Consider the following 9152-nt stretch of genomic DNA (forward strand, 5'->3'; position numbering starts at 1 on the left):
CTAATCCTAATCTTAACTCCCTAACCTAAACCTAAACCTAAACTTGAAAACTCAAACCTAAACCCGATCCCGAACCCGAACCCGATTTCCTCAACCTAAACCTTAACCTATTCTCAATTCCCTAAACCCATTGCTTATAACCTAAACCGAAACCTAAACCTATACCTTAACCTAAACCTATAACCTATAACCTAAACATTAACCTATAACCTAAATGTATTCTCAAATCCCTAAACCTAAACCTACACATAATCCTAATCTCAACTCTCTAACCTAAACCTAAACCTAAACCTAAACTTGAAAACTCAAGCCTAAACCCGATCCCGAACCCGAACCCGATTTCCTCAACCTAAACCTTAACCTATTCTCAATTCCCTAAACCCATTGCTTATAACCTAAACATATACCTTAACCTAAACCCATAACCTATAACCTAAACATTAACCTATAACCTAAATGTATTCTCAAATCCCTAAACCTAAACCTACACATAATCCTAATCTCAACTCCCTAACCTAAACCTAAACCTAAACCTAAACTTGAAAACTCAAACCTAAACCCGATCCCGAACCCGAACCCGATTTCCTAAACCTAAACCTTAATGTATTCTCAAATCCCTAAACCTAAACCTACACCTATTCCTAATCTCAACTCCCTAACCTAAACCTAAAGCTAAACTTGAAAACCAAAACCTAAACCCGATCCCGATCCCGAACCCGATTTCCTAAACCTAAACCTTAACCTATTCTCAATTTCCTAAACCTATAGCTTATAACCTAAACCTAAACCTTAACCTAAACCTAAACCTAAAACCTAAATGAATTCTCGAATCGCTAAACCTAAACCTACACCTAATCCTAATCTCAACTCCCTAACCTAAACCTAAACCTAAACTTGAAAACCCAAACCTAAACCCGATCTCGAACCCGAACCCGATTTCCTAAACCTAAACCTTAACCTATTCTCAATTCCCTAAACCTTTATCTTGTAACCTAAACCTAAGCCTAAAGCTATACCTAAACCTGTAACCTATAACTTAAACCTAAACCTAAAACCTATTGCTTATAAGCTAAACCTAAACCTTAACCTAAACCTAAATGTATTCTCAAATCCCTAAACCTAAACCTACACCTAATCCTAATCTCAACTCCCTAATCCAAACCTAAACCCGATCCCGAACCCGAACCCGATTTCCTAAACCTAAATGTTAACCTATAACCTAACATAAACCTAAACCTATTACCTGCACTTATAACTTAAACCTATAACCTAAACATAAGCCTAAAACCTAAACCTAAACCTAAAATCGAAATGTATTTTCAAATCCTTGAACCTAAACCTACACCTAATCCTAATCTCAACTCCCTAACCTAAACTTAAACCTAAACTTGATAACCCAAACCTAAACCCGATCCCGAACTCGGACCCGATTTCCTAAACCTAAACCTTAACCTTAACCTATTCTCAATTCCCTAAAGCTATAACCCATATACTATAACCTATAACTAAAACCTAAACCTTAACCTAAACCTATAACCTAAGCCTAAACCTTAACCTAAACCTAAACCAAAACCTATAACCTAAACCTTAACCTATAACCTATAACCTAAACTTATAACCTATAACATAAACCCTAATCCTAAACCTAAACCTAAAACCTAAAACCTAAACCTAAACCTATTTTAATGATCAGTTTTATTTTTAAAAAGTGATCACTTTTTTGGAAGAAGTTTATGCAATTCTTCATGATTCTGAATTATAATGTTTTGTTGGTTTAATATTTTTTTTTCAGGTGAAAGACACAAAAAGAAAATTGTTGCTGATTTTTTTTCTTTTTTTATTTATGATGTTAAACTTATATGTATTTATGTGTGGATGAATGTAATGTGGATAAGATTGCTTGTGTTTGGATGGATGTAGTTTATGCTTGGATGAATGTAGTTTATGTTGAATTTACGTAGTTTGGGTTTAGATGGATGTAGTTTATGTTTGGATCAATGTAGTTTATGTTGGATTTACGTAGTTTAGGTTTAGATGGATGTGAATGTGAATATGATGAAATATATTATATAACAGGTATATATCAGGAAGAATATGATGATGTAACAGGTGTATATTGACCCTCTTATAAGGGACGGTCCATGACAGTCCTTTTTAAGGACGGTCCATGATCGTCCTTTTAAAGGACGGTCTGTGGCCGTCCTTTGAAGGCCCATAAGAAACGGACCATGACAGTCCTTTTTAAGGACGGTCTATGGCAGTCCTTAAAAAGGACAGTCTATGACCGTCCTTTAAAGGCTCATCAGAGACGGTCTACGATAGTCTTTTTTAAGGACGGTCCATGACCGTCCTTTTAAAGGACGGTCGATGGCCGTCCTTTAAAGGCTCATAAGAGACTGTCCGAGACCGTCCTTTTTAAGGTCCTTTAAAGGCTCATAAGAGACGGTCCATGACCGTCCTTTTTTCGTCAATAAAAATGACGGTTTTCGACCGTCCTTTAAGTAATACGACACGTCAAAATTTGATGGCCCTTGCACGGTCCATGACCGTCCTTTTTGGTCATTTGAGACGGTTTTGGACCATTCTTTTTTTGCAGTTTTGGCGTAGTGTACCATTAAAAACTTCTTTGTTCATTGTGTAAATGTTTCCGTAGTTTTTATTTACCATCCAATCTGCTAATAAGGTCACACAAGCCAAGATGAAGGAATATATATATATATATATATATCAGCTTGATCCAGAACTTTTGTAGCCAATTAATGGTCAATTTTCTTATGATATGGTCTACCTAAAAATTGGTTCTACTTCATTTTTTAGATTATGCCCTAAATTTATCTGGAAAAATGGATGGATGACGTGGATACATAATATATACATCAAGATGAGCCCCATGATAAGGGCTGCACTGTCTTGGGTGAGGCTGGGTTCTCGCCCAATCCACTCTCCTAATTGGAGCCTAGAAAGAGATGGAGTGCATGGATTGGAGCAATATAATATCGTGTATGTTACAAAATTGCAAGCCCTAGCTAGTGGGCCAAGCCGGGTGGACGGGCTGTTGGACAACATCTAAATCCAGCCCAATTGAAAATGGGCCTGAATTTTAAGCTTGAGCCTAGTCCTCGGGCCTAATACTCTAGCCCAAGCCTTACCTATAGGCCCATTTACAGCCCTACATACATCATACGCATCACACAAGGAGACCCCTCACTCTCTCATCAACCCTGTCAACTTCTCTGCATGGGACTGTCTTTTCATCTCATGAAGCCTCCCCAAGCTTTTCCCACAAATTCTGAATTACCTTATGTTGGCATCCTTACCTTTTCTAAGAGCATAATGTTAGGGCTTATTTGAATTTGTGAGAAGGATAGTAAAGGAAAATGTATTTTCCAAAAAAAAAAAAAGAGCCTTATTTTTAGGAAAGTGTGGGAAAGAAAATACTATTTGTCATGTTTGTTTATCAACGACATTTTTTCGAGAAAATTCGAGTCTATTTCCAAATCATATGTTTAGCAAAATAAAATTCTATTGAAAAAATTCTTTTGGTCACAACTTCAAATCTCAAAGTATTTAGGATACAATGCAAGCCCCACTATAAGATCAAACATGTTATCATAGCCATCGACTCCCTAACATGCAACAAAAGATTCATGAACTATGACAAGTCAAAGAAAATGATATTGTTCTTGTGACATCCACTTTATACATCTGGTGTGGCTTCCCCTACTTATTTTATTGCTGAAGCTAAAGTCGATCCAAAACTCAAGAAGGCAGTTAGGGATCAATAATCAGATCAACCAAACCCTGAAACAATATACCTAAGAAGTAGCATTCTCCTAATTAGCAGCTCCCATCTATTAGATGTGCATTGTTGAGAGGCCAAGTAAAAATAATAATAATTGTACATTGTGATCATAGACCAAAAATAATATTGGTCTACTAATTTGGTGGTAAATCACGTGTGTGTAAGATAAATGGACGGTTGTTGTCACGCCCCAAACTTGGAAACCGGGCTCACAAAAATTTTGATCGCCAAATCCAACGCCGACAGCCTCTGTAGAACCCCATTCTCAGCTCCTAGTGCCCATCCGCCAGGTTCCGATCCTGGGATGCTATGAGGAGGATTTTTCAACATCAGTTTGATTCGTAATAAGCATAACCAAAGGTGTAACCCACAAACAACAACCAAAAACTCCATCACATTTCCACTATGATAAAAAAAAACTTATAAGTACAGTGCGCATAAAGGGAAATACAATGATAATAGACAAAAGCTCCAAGATAATCTACTATGCGCTCCTGCCTCAGCGCTGCTGCGATCCAACGTCACATGCACACAACGGTCGTGCATAAGCTTACGGAAAACTTAGAGGGTGGTGAAAGTATGTGCGCAATGTAGTAATATAATTATGCAATATCAGAGTAATGCGGAATATGCTGATGAATATATAAATACTATTGGTCGTACCAAGGTCATGCAATGCAAGGCATGAATGGTGTTGGTCATACCAAGGCCATGCGATGTGAGATGCAACTGAAGCATACCAATCATCATCCGAATTTACATACTAATACGCTCAACTCTAGAATATCATCGGGGTCTAGTGCAATCCAAACCAGATTACCGCCCCATCGTGCGCAACAAGGAGAGTGGAAGAGACCTCACTATCCACTTGCCAATATTGGGCTCGGCTCGTCGATAGTGGACTCATTCCTCGATCTGGTTAAACTCAGCCTAGCTTTGCCCCCTCCTCTCGGGCGGGTAAGGCCACACCCCCTTCCAACCGACCACGACATAGTGAAAAGCGCGACCTCCTGGTATTCGGCACTCGGCGCTCATGCATCCACTCGATCTAGACATTGGAGCAACCTCCTGGTACCATAAAGGTTTATAGACTTTCACCCAGGGACATCTATGGCACTTCATGTAGAACAAGATTTCCGATATCAAATCCTGCTAACCATAATATGCTTATGGAGGCTACGACCCTAATGTTGCTAGGGCGTACAATATACATGTCACACAATGCGAGATGCATGAATCACGCAATTCAATCATACAACACACATGCGCATATCGCGTGCTCATGTGGGTAGCTCCCCTTACCAGGGAGTTCCATAACAATCTGCCCAATGGCATGTACTATGATCAATCACTCATCTCATCACAAGCATGTAGATGATGCAAATGGGCATGTATCATGATGATATGTTGTCATATACTTATAATCGGTATTGATAACCGACACCGATAATTGGCATCAGCCTCGATAATCAGCACCAATGCTCAGCATTGACAATCGGCACCAATAATCAACATCGATAATTGGCACCGACGATCAGCATCGATAATTGGCATCGACAACCAGCATATATAAATAAGGTGAGGTCCATAGATGGATAGTCAATCAATCATAATACAAAGATCGGCCCTCGGCCGTGGTTATATCAAATCCAAAAGTACGGAGCCATCTGTCTATAGTGAATGGGGCCCACTTATTTGGATTAACTCACTAAGAGAATGATGAGAATGGGCCTAACAAGGCCTAAAGGAAGGTCACAATGTGGACATCCAACCATCATTGCCAATCAATGTGGACATCTAACCAACACTGCTCCTAAGGAGTGGCCCACATAAGGGATTCATACACAACGTAACGGCCACATATACATCACGTTGGGCCCCATTATGGGCCTCTCATATATCGCGTTGGGCTTCATACAAAGGCCTCAAACGAATCACAATGGGCCACGCCCATGGGTCTCGAATACATCACAATAGGCCTCGCCCATGGGCCTCATATGTTAAGTGGGCCACATCACATGGGCCACACCAACGTGCTTCATGTATATCAAATAGGCCACATTGATGGGCCTCATATATATCAAATCGGGGCCACCCTTATGTATTTTGAGGTCTGACCTATTTATAAGTTAACATAGAGATAAATGAAGTGAAAATAAATATCATCTTAATTGAAAACTACTGTGGCCCTTAGAAGTTTGAACAGTGGATGTCGTTGTGCCCCACTATTATTGCAAATGGTGGGGTCCACTTGAACTTTGGATTTGACTCACTCATTTTCCTGTGCTGTAAAATGATCTACCAAATGGTTGGACGGTATGGATACAACACGTGTCATGGTGGGCCTCACCACCCAAACATTGGACCATGTAGATAAAACACATACATCCTTGTGGGGCCTGTGGAACTTACTGACGTCGAACAGCAGTGGGACCCACAGAGCTGGACGGTGTGGATTGTATCCACACGTGCAGCAGGTCCCACAGACCTTGCTGACGCCAAAAGAGCAACTATATAGATGCTGCACGTGCAGCCTTGCTGCAGATGAAGGGTAGAGGTGGGTCCCACGTAGGGCCCACCACACCATTTATATTTATAATATATATATGTGATTTAATATTAAATTAATCTACATTAACGTCCAGGCCCTAGACGACCTGGACAATGCATCACAATGTAGCCCCACACGTGGGCCATTAATGGAGGGATGGTTTGGATCTAACCCTCATACCATAGAAGGTGGGCCCCACCTGCCCACGAACTTCAGCAACAACAGCTGCTGTCGTTGCCAAAAAGGGGGTGCACGGCGTGGAAAAACACATGCCATGGTGGGGACCCACCATTCTCAAATGGATGAACGGTTAGGATGTAACATATACATCACGGTGGGCCCTGAAATTTGCTACTGTCCGCGGCAGCTCCCAGAAGTAACGATCTGGACGGTGGGATGAAGCACACGCCATGGTGGGACCCTCAAGCTAGTGGCGTCAGTACCAGCGTCCAGTGCAGGCTGGAGGTACATCAGCCACACAACCATTCGGTCTCAAATAAGTGGGTCCCACGTGGGGCCCACATGCACATATATATCTGTATATTATATACCCAATATAATATAATATTATATCATATATATATATATATATATATATATATATATAAAACACCCAACCAGCGTCCAGTCACCATCCAGCAAACTGGACGGTGCTGGATGATGCACACGTATCATGGTGGTCCCTCGTAGTGGGCCACGAGATTTCTATCAAGTTGATATTTATTTATTTTCACTCTCGTCCGGGCCCATGTGACCGTCCAGTCATGTAGGCCCCAACTGAGATCAAGGTGGCCCATTTTTCAGATGTCATGGGTAAAATATACATCATAGGTGGGCCATTATTTATAGAGAAAGAAAGAGAGGGAGAGAAAGAGGAAAGGTGAGAAATCGGCGATGACGGAGGGACCCTGCCACTTTGGGCCCCCTTGGATACAAGCATACATCAAGGTGGGTCCCACCATATGTGGGCCCTTAAATCACAAAAAGAAATATACCAAAAAAAGGAAAAAAAATGTGGGTCCAAGATCGCCTACCGTCCACTTCTTCTTGGCTCCTAGGAAAGGTAATCACCTCGGCTTTGATTTCAACGGAAGGTGATGAAGTTTTGATGGTTAAGATAGGAGATGAGAGGGTAGGAAGTGGCCCACATACAAAACTCTCTCATGGAGATTTGGAAGAGCTTGGATGTGGGACTCTTTGGTTGCTTGGAAATGGGTTTGAGAAATGAGAGAGAGAGGGTTGTAAAGAGAGAGAATGATGGGTGATGGAGTGTAAGTGAGGTGAGTGATGGGTGTGTAAGAGATTTGTTGACTTTTGGGGTAGTTTGTGTAAGAGGGATATGAGTTGTGTAAGGGATTGTTGACTTATGGGGTTAGTTGGGGATGGGGTGTGAGGTGATGTGTACTTGACATACACTTGACCCTTGATGGGATTGATTGATTGATTGATGTAATATTAGAGTAGAGATTCTCTTGAATTTTGCAACACGCGGCGTTCTCCTCGAACTGAACGCGGGTCCACATCTCCTGGCATAAGTATCGCCTTGGCATGCGAGACGCGGCATCGGAACCGCTGCGACAGCGCCGTCGCTAGGGTATAAGTCTTAGGTCGAGCTAACTCGGGTTTGAAGGACTCGGCTTAGAATCGCATGCAAATATCGGATACAGGTCGAGGGTTGTCGGAATTCAATCTGGAGGACTGGGAGAACTTATAGAATGCTACAGACTAAGATACGCATCTTATAGCTCTCCCCCTAATAAAAATTTCGTCCTTGAAATTTACACAATCATAGCAACTACACAACTCATGAGAAAGAAGAAACATAACATCACCATATAAAATCGGAGATAGCATATAAAATACAATACATAATCAATCATCAAAGAAATGGGGATAGCACTCTCGAATCTCGGCCTCGCGCTGCCAAGAAGCCTCTTCAACAAAATGGTGACCCCACTGAACCTTCACCAATGGAATGACCTTGGTCTAAAGGACCTGCTCCTTCCGATCAAGGATACGAACTAGCTGCTCAATGTAGGAAGCGTCCTCATGAACCTCTAATGGCTGTCAATCAATAACAGGAACGATGTCTGACGCACACTTCCTCAACATAGAGACATGAAAAATGTTATGGACGCTAGACAACTGAGATGGCAAGGTAAGCCGATAGGCTACGGCGCCAACACGACCAGTGATCTCAAAAGGTCCTATGAATCTTAGGGCAAGCTTGCCCTTCGCTCTAAATCGAACTACGCCCTTCATGGGCGAGACCTTGAGATACGCATAGTCCCCTACAGCAAACTCCAAGGGACGACGCCGGCAATCAGCAAACTCTTCTACTGGCTCTGAGCTATGTGCATCCTTTGCTTGATGATATCGATAGCCTTTGATGTCTGCTGCACAAGCTTGGGACCTAAGAGACGGCGCTCTCCAACCTCAGTCCAACAACTCGGTGATCTGCACGGTCTGCTATATAGTGCCTCAAGAGGAGTCATGCCGATGGTCACCTAATAGATGTTGCTGTATGCGAACTTAGCCAATCGCAAATACTCATCCCAGCTACCCCCGAAATCAATCGCACAGGCATGAAGCATATCCTCAAGGATCTGGTTGACCCTCTCGGTCTGGTCATCGGTCTGCAAATGATACGCGGTGCTGAGCTGCAAATAAGTCCCCATCACTCTCTGAAAGTTCTCCCAAAATTGAGATGTGAATCTCGGGTCTCAGTCAGAAACGATTGAAACTGGAATACCATGCAGTCTCATAATCTCCTTAATGAATAACCTCACAAGCCGGTCC

Source organism: Magnolia sinica, chromosome 7 (genome assembly GCF_029962835.1).
Source record: "Magnolia sinica isolate HGM2019 chromosome 7, MsV1, whole genome shotgun sequence".
Lineage (NCBI taxonomy): Eukaryota > Viridiplantae > Streptophyta > Magnoliopsida > Magnoliales > Magnoliaceae > Magnolia > Magnolia sinica.